The following is a 22,435-nucleotide window of genomic DNA, read 5'->3' on the forward strand; positions in this document are numbered from 1 at the left end:
TCGACAGGCTGGATCCCCGCGGTCCTGGCAAAGTAGGTCCTTCGCCGATCAGGCCCTATTTAGCTGAGATATGGCCTTCTGAAGATTTGTATCTGCACATTATTCAAATACTGGTTTCTTCAGCACGCTATATCTCTGCAATGCGGCAGCCGATCGGGGCGTGGCATGCCATTTCGAGACCGCGAGAGTCCTGCCTACCGATTGGCACCAGAAAAAAAGACATCCATTCCATCACGATTTTCGCAAAAAATCATGATGGTTACATCATCCAATTTGCCAAAAATCGGCCTCATTTTCGTGGTCGAGGTTTTGACGCCGTTCGACAGGCTGGATCCCCGCGGTCCTGGCAAAGTAGGTCCTTCGCCGATCAGGCCCTATTTAGCTGAGATATGGCCTTCTGAAGATTTGTATCTGCATATCACTCAAATACTGGTTTCTTCAGCACGCTATATTTCTGCAATGCGGCAGCCGATCGGGGCGTGGCATGTCAATTTGTGACCGCGAGAGTCCTGCCTACCGATTGGCACCAGAAAAAAGGACATCCATTCCATCACGATTTTCGCAAAAAATCATGATGGTTACATCATCCAATTTGCCAAAAATCGGCCTCATTTTCGTGGTCGAGGTTTTGACGCCGTTCGACAGGCTGGATCCCCGCGGTCCTGGCAAAGTAGGTCCTTCGCCGATCAGGCCCTATTTAGCTGAGATATGGCCTTCTGAAGATTTGTATCTGCATATCACTCAAATACTGGTTTCTTCAGCACGCTATATCTCTGCAATGCGGCAGCCGATCGGGGCGTGGCATGCCATTTCGTGACCGCGAGAGTCCTGCCTACCGATTGGCACCAGAAAAAAGGACATCCATTCCATCACGATTTTCGCAAAAAATCATGATGGTTACATCATCCAATTTGCCAAAAATCGGCCTCATTTTCGTGGTCGAGGTTTTGACGCCGTTCGACAGGCTGGATCCCCGCGGTCCTGGCAAAGTAGGTCCTTCGCCGATCAGGCCCTATTTAGCTGAGATATGGCCTTCTGAAGATTTGTATCTGCATATCACTCAAATACTGGTTTCTTCAGCACGCTATATTTCTGCAATGCGGCAGCCGATCGGGGCGTGGCATGTCAATTTGTGACCGCGAGAGTCCTGCCTACCGATTGGCACCAGAAAAAAGGACATCCATTCCATCACGATTTTCGCAAAAAATCATGATGGTTACATCATCCAATTTGCCAAAAATCGGCCTCATTTTCGTGGTCGAGGTTTTGACGCCGTTCGACAGGCTGGATCCCCGCGGTCCTGGCAAAGTAGGTCCTTCGCCGATCAGGCCCTATTTAGCTGAGATATAGCCTTCTGAAGATTTGTATCTGCATATCACTCAAATACTGGTTTCTTCAGCACGCTATATTTCTGCAATGCGGCAGCCGATCGGGGCGTGGCATGTCAATTTGTGACCGCGAGAGTCCTGCCTACCGATTGGCACCAGAAAAAAGGACATCCATTCCATCACGATTTTCGCAAAAAATCATGATGGTTACATCATCCAATTTGCCAAAAATCGGCCTCATTTTCGTGGTCGAGGTTTTGACGCCGTTCGACAGGCTGGATCCCCGCGGTCCTGGCAAAGAAGGTCCTTCCCCGATCTGGCCCTATTTGCCTGAGATATAGCCGTCCGAAGATTTGTATCTGCACATTATTCAAATACTGGTTTCTTCAGCACGCTATATCTCTGCAATGCGGCAGCCGATCGGGGCGTGGCATGCCATTTCGAGACCGCGAGAGTCCTGCCTACCGATTGGCACCAGAAAAAAGGACATCCATTCCATCACGATTTTCGCAAAAAATCATGATGGTTACATCATCCAATTTGCCAAAAATCGGCCTCATTTTCGTGGTCGAGATTTTGACGCCGTTCGACAGGCTGGATCCCCGCGGTCCTGGCAAAGTAGGTCCTTCCCCGATCTGGCCCTATTTGCCTGAGATATAGCCGTCCGAAGATTTGTATCTGCACATTATTCAAATACTGGTTTCTTCAGCACGCTATATCTCTGCAATGCGGCAGCCGATCGGGGCGTGGCATGCCATTTCGAGACCGCGAGAGTCCTGCCTACCGATTGGCACCAGAAAAAAGGACATCCATTCCATCACGATTTTCGCAAAAAATCATGATGGTTACATCATCCAATTTGCCAAAAATCGGCCTCATTTTCGTGGTCGAGGTTTTGACGCCGTTCGACAGGCTGGATCCCCGCGGTCCTGGCAAAGTAGGTCCTTCGCCGATCAGGCCCTATTTAGCTGAGATATGGCCTTCTGAAGATTTGTATCTGCATATCACTCAAATACTGGTTTCTTCAGCACGCTATATTTCTGCAATGCGGCAGCCGATCGGGGCGTGGCATGTCAATTTGTGACCGCGAGAGTCCTGCCTACCGATTGGCACCAGAAAAAAGGACATCCATTCCATCACGATTTTCGCAAAAAATCATGATGGTTACATCATCCAATTTGCCAAAAATCGGCCTCATTTTCGTGGTCGAGGTTTTGACGCCGTTCGACAGGCTGGATCCCCGCGGTCCTGGCAAAGTAGGTCCTTCGCCGATCAGGCCCTATTTAGCTGAGATATAGCCTTCTGAAGATTTGTATCTGCATATCACTCAAATACTGGTTTCTTCAGCACGCTATATTTCTGCAATGCGGCAGCCGATCGGGGCGTGGCATGTCAATTTGTGACCGCGAGAGTCCTGCCTACCGATTGGCACCAGAAAAAAGGACATCCATTCCATCACGATTTTCGCAAAAAATCATGATGGTTACATCATCCAATTTGCCAAAAATCGGCCTCATTTTCGTGGTCGAGGTTTTGACGCCGTTCGACAGGCTGGATCCCCGCGGTCCTGGCAAAGTAGGTCCTTCGCCGATCAGGCCCTATTTAGCTGAGATATGGCCTTCTGAAGATTTGTATCTGCATATCACTCAAATACTGGTTTCTTCAGCACGCTATATTTCTGCAATGCGGCAGCCGATCGGGGCGTGGCATGTCAATTTGTGACCGCGAGAGTCCTGCCTACCGATTGGCACCAGAAAAAAGGACATCCATTCCATCACGATTTTCGCAAAAAATCATGATGGTTACATCATCCAATTTGCCAAAAATCGGCCTCATTTTCGTGGTCGAGGTTTTGACGCCGTTCGACAGGCTGGATCCCCGCGGTCCTGGCAAAGTAGGTCCTTCGCCGATCAGGCCCTATTTAGCTGAGATATAGCCTTCTGAAGATTTGTATCTGCATATCACTCAAATACTGGTTTCTTCAGCACGCTATATTTCTGCAATGCGGCAGCCGATCGGGGCGTGGCATGTCAATTTGTGACCGCGAGAGTCCTGCCTACCGATTGGCACCAGAAAAAAGGACATCCATTCCATCACGATTTTCGCAAAAAATCATGATGGTTACATCATCCAATTTGCCAAAAATCGGCCTCATTTTCGTGGTCGAGGTTTTGACGCCGTTCGACAGGCTGGATCCCCGCGGTCCTGGCAAAGAAGGTCCTTCCCCGATCTGGCCCTATTTGCCTGAGATATAGCCGTCCGAAGATTTGTATCTGCACATTATTCAAATACTGGTTTCTTCAGCACGCTATATCTCTGCAATGCGGCAGCCGATCGGGGCGTGGCATGCCATTTCGAGACCGCGAGAGTCCTGCCTACCGATTGGCACCAGAAAAAAGGACATCCATTCCATCACGATTTTCGCAAAAAATCATGATGGTTACATCATCCAATTTGCCAAAAATCGGCCTCATTTTCGTGGTCGAGATTTTGACGCCGTTCGACAGGCTGGATCCCCGCGGACCTGGCAAAGTAGGTCCTTCCCCGATCTGGCCCTATTTGCCTGAGATATAGCCGTCCGAAGATTTGTATCTGCACATTATTCAAATACTGGTTTCTTCAGCACGCTATATCTCTGCAATGCGGCAGCCGATCGGGGCGTGGCATGCCATTTCGAGACCGCGAGAGTCCTGCCTACCGATTGGCACCAGAAAAAAGGACATCCATTCCATCACGATTTTCGCAAAAAATCATGATGGTTACATCATCCAATTTGCCAAAAATCGGCCTCATTTTCGTGGTCGAGGTTTTGACGCCGTTCGACAGGCTGGATCCCCGCGGTCCTGGCAAAGTAGGTCCTTCGCCGATCAGGCCCTATTTAGCTGAGATATGGCCTTCTGAAGATTTGTATCTGCATATCACTCAAATACTGGTTTCTTCAGCACGCTATATTTCTGCAATGCGGCAGCCGATCGGGGCGTGGCATGTCAATTTGTGACCGCGAGAGTCCTGCCTACCGATTGGCACCAGAAAAAAGGACATCCATTCCATCACGATTTTCGCAAAAAATCATGATGGTTACATCATCCAATTTGCCAAAAATCGGCCTCATTTTCGTGGTCGAGGTTTTGACGCCGTTCGACAGGCTGGATCCCCGCGGTCCTGGCAAAGTAGGTCCTTCGCCGATCAGGCCCTATTTAGCTGAGATATGGCCTTCTGAAGATTTGTATCTGCATATCACTCAAATACTGGTTTCTTCAGCACGCTATATCTCTGCAATGCGGCAGCCGATCGGGGCGTGGCATGCCATTTCGTGACCGCGAGAGTCCTGCCTACCGATTGGCACCAGAAAAAAGGACATCCATTCCATCACGATTTTCGCAAAAAATCATGATGGTTACATCATCCAATTTGCCAAAAATCGGCCTCATTTTCGTGGTCGAGGTTTTGACGCCGTTCGACAGGCTGGATCCCCGCGGTCCTGGCAAAGTAGGTCCTTCGCCGATCAGGCCCTATTTAGCTGAGATATGGCCTTCTGAAGATTTGTATCTGCATATCACTCAAATACTGGTTTCTTCAGCACGCTATATTTCTGCAATGCGGCAGCCGATCGGGGCGTGGCATGTCAATTTGTGACCGCGAGAGTCCTGCCTACCGATTGGCACCAGAAAAAAGGACATCCATTCCATCACGATTTTCGCAAAAAATCATGATGGTTACATCATCCAATTTGCCAAAAATCGGCCTCATTTTCGTGGTCGAGGTTTTGACGCCGTTCGACAGGCTGGATCCCCGCGGTCCTGGCAAAGTAGGTCCTTCGCCGATCAGGCCCTATTTAGCTGAGATATAGCCTTCTGAAGATTTGTATCTGCATATCACTCAAATACTGGTTTCTTCAGCACGCTATATTTCTGCAATGCGGCAGCCGATCGGGGCGTGGCATGTCAATTTGTGACCGCGAGAGTCCTGCCTACCGATTGGCACCAGAAAAAAGGACATCCATTCCATCACGATTTTCGCAAAAAATCATGATGGTTACATCATCCAATTTGCCAAAAATCGGCCTCATTTTCGTGGTCGAGGTTTTGACGCCGTTCGACAGGCTGGATCCCCGCGGTCCTGGCAAAGAAGGTCCTTCCCCGATCTGGCCCTATTTGCCTGAGATATAGCCGTCCGAAGATTTGTATCTGCACATTATTCAAATACTGGTTTCTTCAGCACGCTATATCTCTGCAATGCGGCAGCCGATCGGGGCGTGGCATGCCATTTCGAGACCGCGAGAGTCCTGCCTACCGATTGGCACCAGAAAAAAGGACATCCATTCCATCACGATTTTCGCAAAAAATCATGATGGTTACATCATCCAATTTGCCAAAAATCGGCCTCATTTTCGTGGTCGAGATTTTGACGCCGTTCGACAGGCTGGATCCCCGCGGTCCTGGCAAAGTAGGTCCTTCCCCGATCTGGCCCTATTTGCCTGAGATATAGCCGTCCGAAGATTTGTATCTGCACATTATTCAAATACTGGTTTCTTCAGCACGCTATATCTCTGCAATGCGGCAGCCGATCGGGGCGTGGCATGCCATTTCGAGACCGCGAGAGTCCTGCCTACCGATTGGCACCAGAAAAAAGGACATCCATTCCATCACGATTTTCGCAAAAAATCATGATGGTTACATCATCCAATTTGCCAAAAATCGGCCTCATTTTCGTGGTCGAGGTTTTGACGCCGTTCGACAGGCTGGATCCCCGCGGTCCTGGCAAAGTAGGTCCTTCGCCGATCAGGCCCTATTTAGCTGAGATATAGCCTTCTGAAGATTTGTATCTGCATATCACTCAAATACTGGTTTCTTCAGCACGCTATATCTCTGCAATGCGGCAGCCGATCGGGGCGTGGCATGCCATTTCGTGACCGCGAGAGTCCTGCCTACCGATTGGCACCAGAAAAAAGGACATCCATTCCATCACGATTTTCGCAAAAAATCATGATGGTTACATCATCCAATTTGCCAAAAATCGGCCTCATTTTCGTGGTCGAGATTTTGACGCCGTTCGACAGGCTGGATCCCCGCGGTCCTGGCAAAGTAGGTCCTTCCCCGATCTGGCCCTATTTGCCTGAGATATAGCCGTCCGAAGATTTGTATCTGCACATTATTAAAATACTGGTTTCTTCAGCACGCTATATTTCTGCAATGCGGCAGCCGATCGGGGCGTGGCATGCCATTTCGTGACCACGAGAGTCCTGCCTACCGATTGGCACCAGAAAAAAGGACATCCATTCCATCACGATTTTCGCAAAAAATCATGATGGTTACATCATCCAATTTGCCAAAAATCGGCCTCATTTTCGTGGTCGAGATTTTGACGCCGTTCGACAGGCTGGATCCCCGCGGTCCTGGCAAAGTAGGTCCTTCCCCGATCTGGCCCTATTTGCCTGAGATATAGCCGTCCGAAGATTTGTATCTGCACATTATTAAAATACTGGTTTCTTCAGCACGCTATATTTCTGCAATGCGGCAGCCGATCGGGGCGTGGCATGCCATTTCGAGACCACGAGAGTCCTGCCTACCGATTGGCACCAGAAAAAAGGACATCCATTCCATCACGATTTTCGCAAAAAATCATGATGGTTACATCATCCAATTTGCCAAAAATCGGCCTCATTTTCGTGGTCGAGATTTTGACGCCGTTCGACAGGCTGGATCCCCGCGGTCCTGGCAAAGTAGGTCCTTCGCCGATCAGGCCCTATTTAGCTGAGATATAGCCTTCTGAAGATTTGTATCTGCATATCACTCAAATACTGGTTTCTTCAGCACGCTATATTTCTGCAATGCGGCAGCCGATCGGGGCGTGGCATGTCAATTTGTGACCGCGAGAGTCCTGCCTACCGATTGGCACCAGAAAAAAGGACATCCATTCCATCACGATTTTCGCAAAAAATCATGATGGTTACATCATCCAATTTGCCAAAAATCGGCCTCATTTTCGTGGTCGAGATTTTGACGCCGTTCGACAGGCTGGATCCCCGCGGTCCTGGCAAAGTAGGTCCTTCCCCGATCTGGCCCTATTTGCCTGAGATATAGCCGTCCGAAGATTTGTATCTGCACATTATTAAAATACTGGTTTCTTCAGCACGCTATATCTCTGCAATGCGGCAGCCGATCGGGGCGTGGCATGCCATTTCGTGACCGCGAGAGTCCTGCCTACCGATTGGCACCAGAAAAAAGGACATCCATTCCATCACGATTTTCGCAAAAAATCATGATGGTTACATCATCCAATTTGCCAAAAATCGGCCTCATTTTCGTGGTCGAGATTTTGACGCCGTTCGACAGGCTGGATCCCCGCGGTCCTGGCAAAGTAGGTCCTTCCCCGATCTGGCCCTATTTGCCTGAGATATAGCCGTCCGAAGATTTGTATCTGCACTTTTTTAAAATACTGGTTTCTTCAGCACGCTATATCTCTGCAATGCGGCAGCCGATCGGGGCGTGGCATGCCATTTCGTGACCGCGAGAGTCCTGCCTACCGATTGGCACCAGAAAAAAGGACATCCATTCCATCACGATTTTCGCAAAAAATCATGATGGTTACATCATCCAATTTGCCAAAAATCGGCCTCATTTTCGTGGTCGAGATTTTGGTGCCAATCGACAGGCTGGATCCCCACGATCCTGGGAGACTAGGTCCTTCCCCGATCTGGCCCTATTTGCCTGAGATATAGCCGTCCGAAGATTTGTATCTGCACATTATTCAAATACTGGTTTCTTCAGCACGCTATATTTCTGCAATGCGGCAGCCGATCGGGGCGTGGCATGTCAATTTGTGACCGCGAGAGTCCTGCCTACCGATTGGCACCAGAAAAAAGGACATCCATTCCATCACGATTTTCGCAAAAAATCATGATGGTTACATCATCCAATTTGCCAAAAATCGGCCTCATTTTCGTGGTCGAGATTTTGACGCCGTTCGACAGGCTGGATCCCCGCGGTCCTGGCAAAGTAGGTCCTTCCCCGATCTGGCCCTATTTGCCTGAGATATAGCCGTCCGAAGATTTGTATCTGCACTTTTTTAAAATACTGGTTTCTTCAGCACGCTATATCTCTGCAATGCGGCAGCCGATCGGGGCGTGGCATGCCATTTCGTGACCGCGAGAGTCCTGCCTACCGATTGGCACCAGAAAAAAGGACATCCATTCCATCACGATTTTCGCAAAAAATCATGATGGTTACATCATCCAATTTGCCAAAAATCGGCCTCATTTTCGTGGTCGAGATTTTGGTACCAATCGACAGGCTGGATCCCCACGATCCTGGGAGACTAGGTCCTTCGCCGATCAGGCCCTATTTAGCTGAGATATAGCCGTCCGAAGATTTGTATCTGCACATTATTCAAATACTGGTTTCTTCAGCACGCTATATTTCTGCAATGCGGCAGCCGATCGGGGCGTGGCATGTCAATTTGTGACCGCGAGAGTCCTGCCTACCGATTGGCACCAGAAAAAAGGACATCCATTCCATCACGATTTTCGCAAAAAATCATGATGGTTACATCATCCAATTTGCCAAAAATCGGCCTCATTTTCGTGGTCGAGATTTTGGTGCCAATCGACAGGCTGGATCCCCACGATCCTGGGAGACTAGGTCCTTCCCCGATCTGGCCCTATTTGCCTGAGATATAGCCGTCCGAAGATTTGTATCTGCACATTATTCAAATACTGGTTTCTTCAGCACGCTATATTTCTGCAATGCGGCAGCCGATCGGGGCGTGGCATGTCAATTTGTGACCGCGAGAGTCCTGCCTACCGATTGGCACCAGAAAAAAGGACATCCATTCCATCACGATTTTCGCAAAAAATCATGATGGTTACATCATCCAATTTGCCAAAAATCGGCCTCATTTTCGTGGTCGAGGTTTTGACGCCGTTCGACAGGCTGGATCCCCGCGGTCCTGGCAAAGTAGGTCCTTCCCCGATCTGGCCCTAGTTGCCTGAGATATGGCCGTCCGAAGATTTGTATCTGCATATCACTCAAATACTGGTTTCTTCAGCACGCTATATCTCTGCAATGCGGCAGCCGATCGGGGCGTGGCATGCCATTTCGTGACCGCGAGAGTCCTGCCTACCGATTGGCACCTGCCTCGTCCTCTCGGGAGTTCCAAAGGATGTGCGCCTGGCTGGACTGTGGCAGCCACTGGCTGTCCTGCTGCGGCCATAGCTGTAATACCGCTGCTGTGTCACTGAGTCGACAATGTGGCGTCCCGTCCGCTGCAACAGGGACCCCCGCTGGAAACAATGACTCCGAATCAAACGCTGGGATTTAGCTTCGATACGCGTAAGTGAATCAGATTGATAATTGTGGATATATTTTAAAATCTATCTTCCTTCACAGATGACCTACTATGTACCATACGCTTTGCCGCAAACCGAGTCGTGTCTGATTTCTCCTGCCATACGGAGTCCTATCAAAGCATCTCAGCCACACAGAATCGTTGTGTGTATCTGTGCAATATTCGAACTCAACAAGCCATCGTCATCCTTCGACTTGGCCATCGACAACAAGGACTTTCCCTATGGCAATCAAGGGAGGAGCTACGCGGGCTACTAGACTCCAGATAGATATCGTTTCTTTTAAGTTTAAGGATATACGCGTACATATGTATATTTAGATAGTAGATACAAATCTTTTCCACTTGTTTATTATTTATACTAAGCTAAGTTTTTATCAATAAAACTATTAAAAAATGGTCCTTGCTGTGTTCTTTATCCTGGAAACTATCCCGATCATCCCGATCGGTTCACAAATAGCGGAGAAAACCAAATAGTTTGTATTGCAGAAAATGTCCTTGATCCTTGATAAGGACTCCATCAAATCAGGGACATCTTTTCGATCACAGAAAACAGGATATATATTTCTGGAGAAAATATCCTTGATCCTTGGTCCTTGGTCCTTGATAAGGACTCCATTAAATCGGGGACATTTTTTCGACTACAGAAAGCCGTCGCACGTCCCGATCGGGCCCCAAATAGCCGAGAAAACTAAATATGTATGTTTGAGGTCGTTGGAGTCCTTATCGAAGGATCAAGGACATTTGTCTGATCACGTGGGGCCATGGAAAGCCCCGATCGGGGCACAGATAACGGAGAAAACAAAATATATATGTCTGGAGAAAATATCCTTGATCCTTGGTCCTTGACAAGGACTGCATTAGATCAAGGACGCTATTCCAAGCAGAGGGAGCAATCGCTCAACCCGATCGGGCCACAAGTAAGGGAAAAAACAAATAATATATGCCTGGAGAAAATATCCTTGATCCTTGGTCCTTGATAAGGACTTCAATAGATCAAGGATGTTATTCCGAAAGCTGGAAGCCATCGCACGTCTGAATCGGACCACAAGTAAGGAAGAAACCAAGATATATATGTCTGGAGAAAATATCCTTGATCCTTGGTCCTTCACAAAGACTCCATCACATCAGGAACAATTTTCCGAACACGGGAAGCTGTCGCACGCCCAGATCGGGCCATAAATAGCGAAGAAAATTAGTATTTTTGATCCTTGATATCCTTGGTCCTTGAAAAGGACCATTAAATCAGGGACATTTTTCCGAGCACAGGAAGTCGTCGCACGCCCAGATCGGCCCACAAATAACGGAGAAAACGAAACTGGCCTGTAATTTATTTTTGAAAATGTAGTTCAAGACATCGCCGAGAGGGGCGCCACCGTACAAAAAAGAAAAACTCGCGTCAAATGGCCAAAATCTGGATGGGATACCAGGCGAACAGAAATCAGTAGAAGGTCGCTGAATTTTTTTAAAAATTTTGTAGCCCCTATAAGTATGCACCACTTTTTCATTTTCTAAAGTTGCTTGCTGCTGATTTCTGTTCGTACGGTGGCGCCCGTTCGGCGATTTCTTGAACTACATTTTCAAAAATATATTACAGGCCAGTTCGTTTTCTCCGTTATGTGTGGGCCGATCTGGGCGTGCGATGGCTTCCTGCGTTCGGAATAACATCCTTGATCTATTGAAGTCCTTATCAAGGACCAAGGATCAAGGATATTTTCTCCAGGCATATATTATTTGTTTTTGCCCTTATTTGTGGCCCGATCGGGACGAGCGATTGTTCCCTGTGTTCGGAATAGCATCCTTGATCTAATGCAGTCCTTATCAAGGACTAAGGATCAAGGATATTTTCTCCAGACATATATATTTTGTTTTCTCCGTTATCTGTGCCCCGATCGGGGCTTTCCATGGCCCCACGTGATCAGACAAATGTCCTTGATCCTTCGATAAGGACTCCAACGACCCCAAACATACATATTTAGTTTTCTCGGCTATTTGGGGCCCGATCGGGACGTGCGACGGCTTTCTGTAATCGAAAAAATGTCCCCGATTTAATGGAGTCCTTATCAAGGACCAAGGATCAAGGATATTTTCTCCAGAAATATATATCCTGTTTTCTGTGATCGAAAAGATGTCCCTGATTTGATGGAGTCCTTATCAAGGAACAAGGACATTTTTCGCAATACAAACTATTTGGTTTTCTCCGCTATTTGTGAACCGATAGGGATAATCGGGATAGTTTCCAGGATAAAGAACACAGCAAGGACTATTTTTTAATAGTTTTATTGATAAAAACTTAGCTTAGTATAAATAAAAAACAAGTGGAAAACATTTGTATCTACTATCTAAATATATGTACGTGTATATCCTTAAATTTAAACTATCTAGAGTCTAGTAGCACGCGTAGCCACTCCCTTGGTTGCCATAGGGAAAGTCTTTGTTGTCGATGGCCAGGTCGAAGGATGACGATGGCTTGTTGTGTTCGGATCATTCAAGGGGACCGCTTCTGCCCTGCCGGGATACGAATCCCCGCGGTCCTGGCAAAGTAGGTCCTTCCCCGATCTGGCCCTATTTGCCTGAGATATAGCCGTCCGAAGATTTGTATCTGCACATTATTCAAATACTGGTTTCTTCAGCACGCTATATCTCTGCAATGCGGCAGCCGATCGGGGCGTGGCATGCCATTTCGCGACCGCGAGAGTCCTGCCTACCGATTGGCACCAGAAAAAAGGACATCCATTCCATCACGATTTTCGCAAAAAATCATGATGGTTACATCATCCAATTTGCCAAAAATCGGCCTCATTTTCGTGGTCGAGGTTTTGACGCCGTTCGACAGGCTGGATCCCCGCGGTCCTGGCAAAGTAGGTCCTTCCCCGATCTGGCCCTATTTGCCTGAGATATAGCCTTCCGAAGATTTGTACCTGCATATCACTCAAATACTGGTTTCTTCAGCACGCTATATCTCTGCAATGCGGCAGCCGACCGCGTCAAATGGCTGGGATACCAGGCGAACAGAAATCAGCAGAAGGTCGCTGAATTTTTTTTAAAAATTGTGTAGCCCCCATAAGTATGCACCACTTTTTTGCATTTTATAAAGTTGCTTGCTGCTGATTCTCTTCGCCTGGTATCCCATCCAGATTTTGCCATTTGACGCGAGTTTTTGTTTTTTGTACGGTGGCGCCCCTCGGCGATTTCTTGAACTACATTTTCAAAAAATAAATTACAGGCCAGTACGTTTTCTCCGTTATTTTTGGGCAGATCTGGGTGTGCGACGGCTTCCTGTGTTCGGAAAATTGTTCCTGATCTGATGGAGTCCTTGTCAAGGACCCAGCATCAGGGGTATTTTCCCCTTACATATACATATAGCCTGTTTCCTCTGATCGAAATTGATTTGATGGAGTCCTTATCAAGGATCAGGGACATTTTCCGCGATAAAAACCATTTAGTTTTCTTCGCTATTTGTGAACCGATAGGGATAATCGGGATAGTTTCCAGGATAAGGGGCACAGCAAGGACTCTTTTTTAATAGTTTGATTGATAAAAACTTAGCTTAGTATAAATAAAAAAACAAGTGGAAAAGATTTGTATTTACTATCTAAATATATATACGCGTATATCCTTAAACTTAAAAGAAACGAGACCTTTCTAGAGTCTAGTAGCCCGCGTAGTCCCTCCCTTGGTTGTCATAGTCAAAGGCCTTGTTGTCGATGGCTAGTTCGAAGGATGACGATGGCTTGTTGAGTTCGAATATTGCACAGATACACACAACGATTCTGTGTGGCTGAGATGCTTTGATAGGACTCCGTATGGCAGGAGAAATCAGACACGACTCGGTTTGCGGCAAAGCGTATGGTACATAGGTCATCTGTGAAGGAAGATAGATTTTAAAATATATCCACAATTATAAATCTGATTCACTTACGCGTATCGAAGCTAAATCCCAGCGTTTGATTCGGAGTCATTGTTTCCAGCGGGGGTCCCTGTTGCAGCGGACGGGACGCCACATTGTCGACTCAGTGACACAGCAGCGGTATTACAGCTATGGCCGCAGCAGGACAGCCAGTGGCTGCCACAGTCCGATAAAATTGTATCACGAGTCGTACACAACCGTGGTTGTCACACACACAAGTGTAAGTAAAATGGAGTTGCCATTCGTGGCAATGAAGTTCCTTTGGCGCGCATATTCATTTCAAATTGAATAACCGGAATGCTTCCAAACTGAAATGAATGAATAAATGAAATAGGAATTAATTTAAAATGAGTCTTACAAAGTTCGACACAAGTTTGCTTTTGCACAAATATCCATTAAGAGAACAGAAGTAGTAATTATATATTTATTCCTTAAAGTATTCAGATTTAACCCAAGGACTTTTGTAAAAACACGTGGATGGAGAAGTACACGTAATCGCGTAAGGGGCAATGATTACAATGATAAATTTAAGAAATTACGTGATAAATTAAATGAATAAATTTAATTTAATGTTCCAAGTTGAAAACGGATGGGTCTAATGTTCTATTGGGTCCTGAATGGAGTTCAGTCGGAATTAATACCATATACACACATTCATATCGGCATAGATAATGTCTCAATTTGCCTAAAATGATTGTATCCTATCGTGTTTGGTTCTTCCGAAAGGAAACGCCACGAACTACGAAATAATTGTCTTGTCAACTTATAGATTTGGCATTTTTTGGCCATCTCCCATGGCTATCATCAATCAACCCAACGGAATCGCAGACGCACGTGGCCCAGTCCCATACAGCACACACTCCGACGTACGCACATGCCACTTATTGGTGACACGACCATCATCAGCGTGACGGACAACTTCTTGGCTGTTTGACTTACTTTTGACCGGCCGGCGAAAAGTAACGAAAATAAACCCTCGATCAACTCCAGAGACAAGACCAATAAAAAAGGGTTAGGCGCACAAATGGGCTTGGAGCGTCCTTCCTGCCCAAAAGAGTGGTAAACTTTTTCCAACAAACAAATTAAAATACCTGAGTGCTGGATACTTTTCTGTAGCCCTCTGTAAAATTAAGCGACCAACATAATGCATTTGCCACAGAAAAAACGGGGGGGAACGAAGTGAGTTGCTGCGGCGACCGCAACTCTACATTTATACCCGAACCTTAGTCAGTATGGCTCTCCTCCGGCAGAGGCCGCTAATATTAAAGGACACGACAATTTTAGTAGTGACATATTACTCATTTTGAGTATTGGGTGTAATAATTATTATACAATACAAATCAAAAATAATAATAATAATAATTTTTATTAAATAATTATTTTTTTGATTTTTATTGAATAATTATTATTATTATTACTTTTCTTGATTTTTATTGAATAATTATTATTTTTGGATCAAAACATTTATTATATTTTTGCTTAAAATAAAACTCTTAAAATGTAAACGGCAACGAAATTTTGAAATATACGTTTTATAGTGAGATCTAACAGGAGTGTGAATACCAAATTTGGATACTCTAGCCTCAATAGTCTCTGAGATTTGTGGATGCCCCAGATTTTCGTCCTTTGCGGGGGCGAAATTTTGGGGGTGTGTCGTAATTTTGAAACTAACTTGTCAAGGTCCGATATCACAGAAGGGAGTGTGGATACCCAATTTGGATTCTCTAGCTCTTACAGTCTCTGAGATCCTTGAACTCACATTTTGCAATGGGCAAAGCCGACCATGAAACCTGTGTGTTAAAGAGAGACAGCGCGAGAGAGAATGAAATTGTTTTCTTGATTCTGGCTTTAATAATTATACGATCTGGTTCAGATTTTGCTCTCTAGAAGATATAGTCATCTTCTACGATTCTGCATTTTCTGTTTTCTCGTATCTTTGAAATTGTGGATGCCACAAATTCGACTCGGCTATTGATGCTGATATATTCTTGATCATATACTTTATGGGGCCGGAAACGATTTCTCCTGGACGTTACACACATCCATTTTTACCGCAAATCTAATATACCCCTATACTCATTTTGAGTATCGGGTATAACAAATTTGTACGTATCCAGCACTTTTTAGTATCCAGGTTTTTATAAGTTAATTCACATAATTGTGCATTAATGCATATGTACATGTATGTATGTATGTATCTACAGAATTAAATTCAATCAGCTTCGGGCCTTAGGGTTTCTACTCTATTGAGTGCTCACTGTATTTGTGCATGTATCTATTGGCATATTGAAAAAGGGCCATGGCGAGAGCTTTTTTACCCGGTTTCCTTTGCCAGAATATTTCCTTTTCCCCTTTTTTTTAGCTTCTTTTCATGTTCTTCTTCTTGTCTGGGCTTTAGGGTCTGGTCATCGGCCATTCGTACATACATGTACATATATCGAAATGAATAAATATATATATTCATATATATATTTTTGTATACCCATAATCGCACGTGACCATAAGTGCGGCTCTGGACGAGGAAATTTTGTGTATTTCGGTCATGTAACCGTGGAAATTGTTTGCATATTGTTTTGGTCAGGCCGTCAGGCCATTGTGATTTGCCATCTCTCTCTCAATATGGCCAAAAAGGAACGTGTACCAGATTGAATGAGGCAAATGAAGCGATCGTGATGATGACGAAGATGGCAGCAAACTTTCGCCTTCCCGTTGCCTTTTGTTGAACAAATTAAAATAAAATACGATATATGGGGGCCCAGTAAAAGTAACAGTAGGAGCGAACGCAAATGGAAAAGTGAGAGAGCAGGTCACGCACGTGCGCCTGTGGCTATGCAACGCTTCCCCCTTTCCACCTACCGCCCATCCTACCCCTCCGCGCGCTGTCCTCTGGACTGGCAATTCTCCATACACTCAAATTAATGGCTGGCAGTGCCATAAGTTATGTAGCTGCATATGGAGCGTCCGAGTTGGGCGCACGGCTTGGCTCGGCTCGACTAGGCTCTGATTCTGATTCTGCTTTGTGGCATTTACACCAATTATCACACAAATACCCACACACACACACAGACAAACACACGTAGCTGCACATGCGGCCGAAGAGGCTGGCCAACAAGTTATATCATAGCTGGATGGAGAATATATGGCATTGCTAATGGTACATTTTCACACGCCTGCTTAAGCAAATGTCGGTGCAGGCACACCCCGGGCCCTCTCCTACTCTCGCTTCCCACATACATCGTACAATACATATGTGCATATGTGCGTGCTGCATAAACAAACAACTAACTAGATAGATAGAAAGATAGATAGATAGATAGATAGATAGACACATGGATAGATAGTACCATAGGGGCCTCCGATTGCTATTCCCCACTCTGATTCTGACTGTGGCCTCGGCTCTGGGCACATGGCTACACATTTACATTAAGTGCGACCATAAATCAGTTTCATTCAATTCACTTAAGGACATTTTAGGTGCTAATTTCGAGATGCCCCACTGGGCTCCGGGCTCCGGGCTCCGTGCTGTGGACTGTGGGTTCTGGCATTCCTGCCTCACATGCATACATATGCACGGCGTACATATGTGCCCCACAACAAGTCAATGGGCAAGCAGAAGTCAATGACAAGATGGTCAAATAAATATTGTTGGTAATAATGAATGGGTCTGATAGATAGGAGGCAGTTTCTTGGACCCCTCAGCCTCAGCCAGAAATCCATCCACTTGTAGCCCACCTACTTTTGCCTTCCGCTGATTGCACTCAAATTGATTCTTGAGCACATATTTGCATTTGATTATTTCTTGCCTGCGATTTCTATGCAAAATTAGACCCTGAAAACAGCTTTCTCCGCCTCTGCGTGGGCGTGTGAGTTTCTGCTGGTGACACATTTGATTTGATTACATTTTAGGCCCGGAGATGTCAGGGGTCGTTCTCTGTATCGTAACCAACACAGGTGAAGGAGCTCCGCAAATCTTTGATATTTTTCAGCGTCGCATCATCTATCCACTCTGATGAAGTTGCCGATATGCAAATGTCTTCATTTCATTGCTATAACACAAACAAATCTGCCAGTCTTCCAGCCCAATCCACCCACTACCTCCAACCCGACCCAACCCATTGTTAACCCCTTGTGGCTGCCCCAACTTCCGGCTCTCGTGTTTGCGGTCGCCAAATGCGCGTTGTAAGCTGCTCGAATTCGAGTATGTGTTGAAAACAAGCAAAGTGGCGAGATGCAACAAAAAGAAAAGAAAGAAGTCACGGACAGACAGACACACAGGCAGGCAGACTGAAAGACTGAAAGGGAGACCGGTATTTGGGTAAAGGAGAGCGCGTAAAGAAGAGTTGCACTTGCGTGAAAGTTTCTTCGCCCTTTTGTTGGAAATAAATTAAGTGCAGGCAGTGCTTTCGCTTATTTTGTAAACAGAACAGAAACACGCCGAAGGGAACCGAAGCCCCATCTCCACTCGCGGAAATGGGAAACCCCGTTTCCGCTGTCAGTTAAGTCAAATAACGGTGAAAAGACACGAAGCTCTTGCAGGTTGCAGGCTGCAGGCTGCAGGTTGCACGTTGCACGTTGCACCATACAGCAGTTGTCAATGGCCTGGCAGACACTATCAGAACTTCCTTAACCTCAACCGCATTTCAAAGCCTGTTGGAGCTCGGCTCAACAAAAGGGAAGCCAATTGTTTCAAGGAGAATGGAAATGAATAAATGCCTTCAAAGGCGGTTCAAAGGTGGTTCAAAGGCGCTGATGAACTCCATTCAACCGCAAGAGCAAGTGGGCCAGAAAAAAGAGTCGAATGTTGAAAAATCAGCCATAAATAACGCACAAGTCAATCATGCAAAATACACAAATATATGCCGCAGTTAATTAGCGCTCACTGATTTTTAATAGCGTTAATTGCACGGCATAAATGATACTCACCAGCAGCAGCAGCAGCAGCAATAACAGAACAGAAAATGGCGGAGGGAACCGCTCCCACTGGCTCCCATTTTTCGCTGCGTTAATAATCTGCGAAATAAAAAGAGAATTTAATTAGCAACAGTTGCACGCACACAAAAATAAAGAATGCGGGGAGCGGCTATGATCGAACTCCAGGCTTAAACCTCCTCATTAAATTGGAAATAATTATCCATTCTTGTTTGTTTTTTTTTTTTTGTCAGAGCTTCGTAAAACCTTAGCTCAAAGCATCATGGAAATTGTGAATATCAGGGATTCCTGCAGGATTATTCAAAGAACTTTTTGATTATTAAAAGAAATAACCATACGCGCTTCAGCCCACTACATGTATACATAGCTGCATATATAAATATGTACACTTATCCTCGTACTTCTGTTTCAATAAATGCTTTACTCTGCGTTTTTTGTATCTTTAAACATTCTGTGTAATTGCTATAAAAGTACGAGTGTTTTCGTACACGGATGTACGGATGCGTGTGCTATTCGCTATTCACTCGTACTCTGCTTCTTTCCGTCACGCTTTCTCGATTTATTTTCTCCAGTGACATTTTCAGCGCAGTTAGCTGTTGAGTAAAATGTTGAAACGCAGGCAGCAGCTATCATAACTTGAATTCAACTGGCTCTTGCCCCGGCTCCCTGCCTGCCCAGGGACTGTCCTGCCAGGACAAACTTTTCCAAGAGGAAGCGACAGTTGATTTAACACGAACACATACACACACTCACACTCACACTCACCGAGTCACAGACGCGTGCACCTGTCGTCAAAACTTGCATAAGTCATGAAAGCCCTGGACTGCCAGAGGAGCAATGGGGAGAGAGAAAGACGCAAAGACTTCATTTGCCACTGCCACTGCTGCAACCAGCTCCGCTGGCATTAAAAATGTCAGCTCGAGTGAGCCACACCAGAACACAGAATCCCAGATCTGAATCCGAACCCAAATCCGAATCAGAGTCAGTGCCAGACCTCGAACCAAAAATTTATGTGAGCTAATTAAATTTAATGCGCTTTGTGTGCCATCATCCTGGCCATCCTCTACCCGGGGCCAGTCTATCTGCATGTACTTGGAGCCGGGTGCCGGGAGCCGAGAGCCGGGAGCCTGGAGCCTGCAGCGAGCGACTGCAAAGTCAACTGCCTGCCGAAAGTTCTCTTTAATTTTTGATCAACTTTTGCAGGGGTTTGGCTCGGGCTTGGGATTGGGATTGGGTTTGGGTTTGAGCCTTTCAATTTAAGCAGAAAGTTGTGTCCCGAAAAATCTGCCGGAAAGGAAGAAACTTTATAGGCTTGTTAGGGCCAAAGAAAGTTTTCGGCGCAGAGCTCAAAGAACTCCTCTCCACTCCACTCCACCCAGACAGCAACAAATGAAATGAAAAAGTGTCAATTTACTTTCTGACAAGTAAGAAACAAACACAACATGCTGAAATCCAAAGAAGACTCTGGCAATCTTCATTTAATAATATGTCAGAGATGCCTCGTGTCAGTTGTTCGCTTTAATTTCCAATTAGTTTGTCAACTTTTGGATCTTCCCCGAAATGATGGTTCAAAGTTTGACTCCGCACTCGCACTGGCCCAATTGATTAGCGGTGGCTCATGGAATGGATGCCCGGCCTGTGACAATGGCTCGGACTTTGTGTGTTTATGATCGCAACCCTTTACGGTTTCTGTTCCCCGAAAGTCGTTCTTTCTTTGATGGCTTACGGGCTTATTTATTATTTCACTTTTATACGTTTATGTGTATGGCCAAAAGAAACATTGCTTTGTGGTCCCTGACTTGGCGGCCAGTTTGGATTTGGGTTTTGTCGGTTTCCCCCTCTCTGGTTGCTCGTTTTTATGGCAATTTGAAGCCGTTTTATTGTCACACCGCAGCGGACTCCAGCGGGCTGTGGCGGGGGCCACTTTAGAGTTGTCTTCTGGCATCATAAATTGCGCCACGTCGGCCATTTTGTGGCAAGCTGAGACATTAATTTGATGCTGCCTGCCAGCTAGAGCTGCTTACCGGTCTTCCGATGCGGGGAGCTGCCATTTCCGGGCTCCACTCCACCGGACCCGAGTGTGAGAAGAACATAATTTATTTGCCATTATGGAAACTTCATTCGTTGTTGATTGGAAACTTCTATACGAGTAATCCCATCCACCCACGGACCCACATGCGTTTTCAATTTCGTGCGGAGAGGAGGGGGTGGGCGTGGCCACAACAACATAGCATAATTCCAAGTGCAGCCGAAGTTATGGCAGACGGACGGCGGGATGGAGGGATGGAGGAATGGACCCAAAGGCAAGGCCAAAGGAGCTCCTTCTGAGCTGTAAGGAGTGTGTGTGTGAAGGACGCAGCAAAATGCCAAACGCAAATGTCGCCAATATCCCAATGGCAATCGATGAAAATTTATAGAAAATTGCGCACAAATAAAATTTTACGTTTGTTTGCTTTTTTCATTTACGACGGCGGCATGCTCGTGCCTTCCGCCTCCGCCTGCGCCCCCCCCCCCCCCCTCCGTCTCCCAAATTGCCTTCTCTTTCTTTCTCGGTCCCTTTCCTAACCTGTTTTTCTTGGCTTGTGGAATTTCTGTTTCTTGACTTCTGCTCGTCAACGTGTTTTCTTTGCTGCACCAAAGCGATTTGCATTGCAATTGTTGTTCCCACGCCCCCAAGGGTCTCACAGCATGGCATCGCACTGCCGTTAATGGTTACGATTGTCGTTTTCAATTTCAGTTAATTGAAACTGCTGGCAAGGGTAACAACACCATGACACAGTGCTCCCTTTTGAGGGACCCTCTCTGGCTCCAAACTCCCTTCACACTTTCCACATGCGAGCACGAGTGTGTGGCTGAGACGTTGGCCTTTGGGTGTTTTCTCTCTTTCAAATGCTCAAAGCTACGTTTTTGGGTTTTTGAAGCGTGTTTTTGCTGTTAAGGCGTTCGTTCCTTTGAGAGTAAGTTCATTTTCTTTGCACTGGAAACTGTGCAACTGTTTCTAGTGACAACTTTCGGGGATAAGCGGTGCTTATGACAAAGGAACGCTGGAGTCGGTTGGCTTTTTTCTGAGCAGGGACTACCCTCTAAGCAGGGACTATTGTAAGTATTTATCATCAGGGAAGTAAAGCCTTTTTCAACCATCTTAAATTGGATATGACAGCTTCTGGTCCGGGAATCGTAGAGAGAGTAAGCCATCTTCAACCGGATCTGCCTCCGATCCAAATCTGATATGAAGAGACCAACTGGGAATAGAGCAATCAATGCTTTAGAGACCCTTATGGAGATTTTTTGTTTTCATAATTAGCTGAAACGTAAACTTTTCAATGGCTTCCATGGAAACGGAAACCGCAGGAAAATGTTCCAAGCCCTCAGAGAGGGCAAAGGGCGTACCGTTCTTTTTGCTGTTATTATATTTTCGCTGTTGTTGCTGCATAAACAAAGAAATTTCTGTGCCCCTTGCCCACTAATTAACTCAATTAAAAATTAAATAACTTTAAACTCGATTCACGCCGCTTCATTTAGCCAATTTGGCCAACCCCAAGGGTCAATGTGGCGGCTTGTGTTGTTGACGATGTGGCTCCTCGTGTCGGCCGCATGTTATTGAATGGCCGGCATGAGCTGGCCCGAAGATGGCTAATTGTGGGTCAAATACAATTGGGTAACAAAGCAACCACAGCAACCAAGAGACAGCCCCCACACACACACAGAATACACAGCTCCGTAAGTAGTCGGTCAAAGGCAGCACTTTGGGATATGGCAGACCAGAGTGCTGTGGCTGTCTAAGCCAAAAATTTAGAGCACAAAAAGTGCATATCAATAAGTTTCTGTGTGGCAGGGAGCATAGCGGATTTTCCACATCATTAGATGGCAAGCTGGGGAGTTGCCTCAATTTAGGTTGGCGTTGGTTTTGCGGCTGACTCGAAGC

The sequence above is a fragment of the Drosophila pseudoobscura genome, chromosome X, assembly GCF_009870125.1.
Source record: "Drosophila pseudoobscura strain MV-25-SWS-2005 chromosome X, UCI_Dpse_MV25, whole genome shotgun sequence".
Taxonomy (NCBI): Eukaryota; Metazoa; Arthropoda; class Insecta; order Diptera; family Drosophilidae; genus Drosophila; species Drosophila pseudoobscura.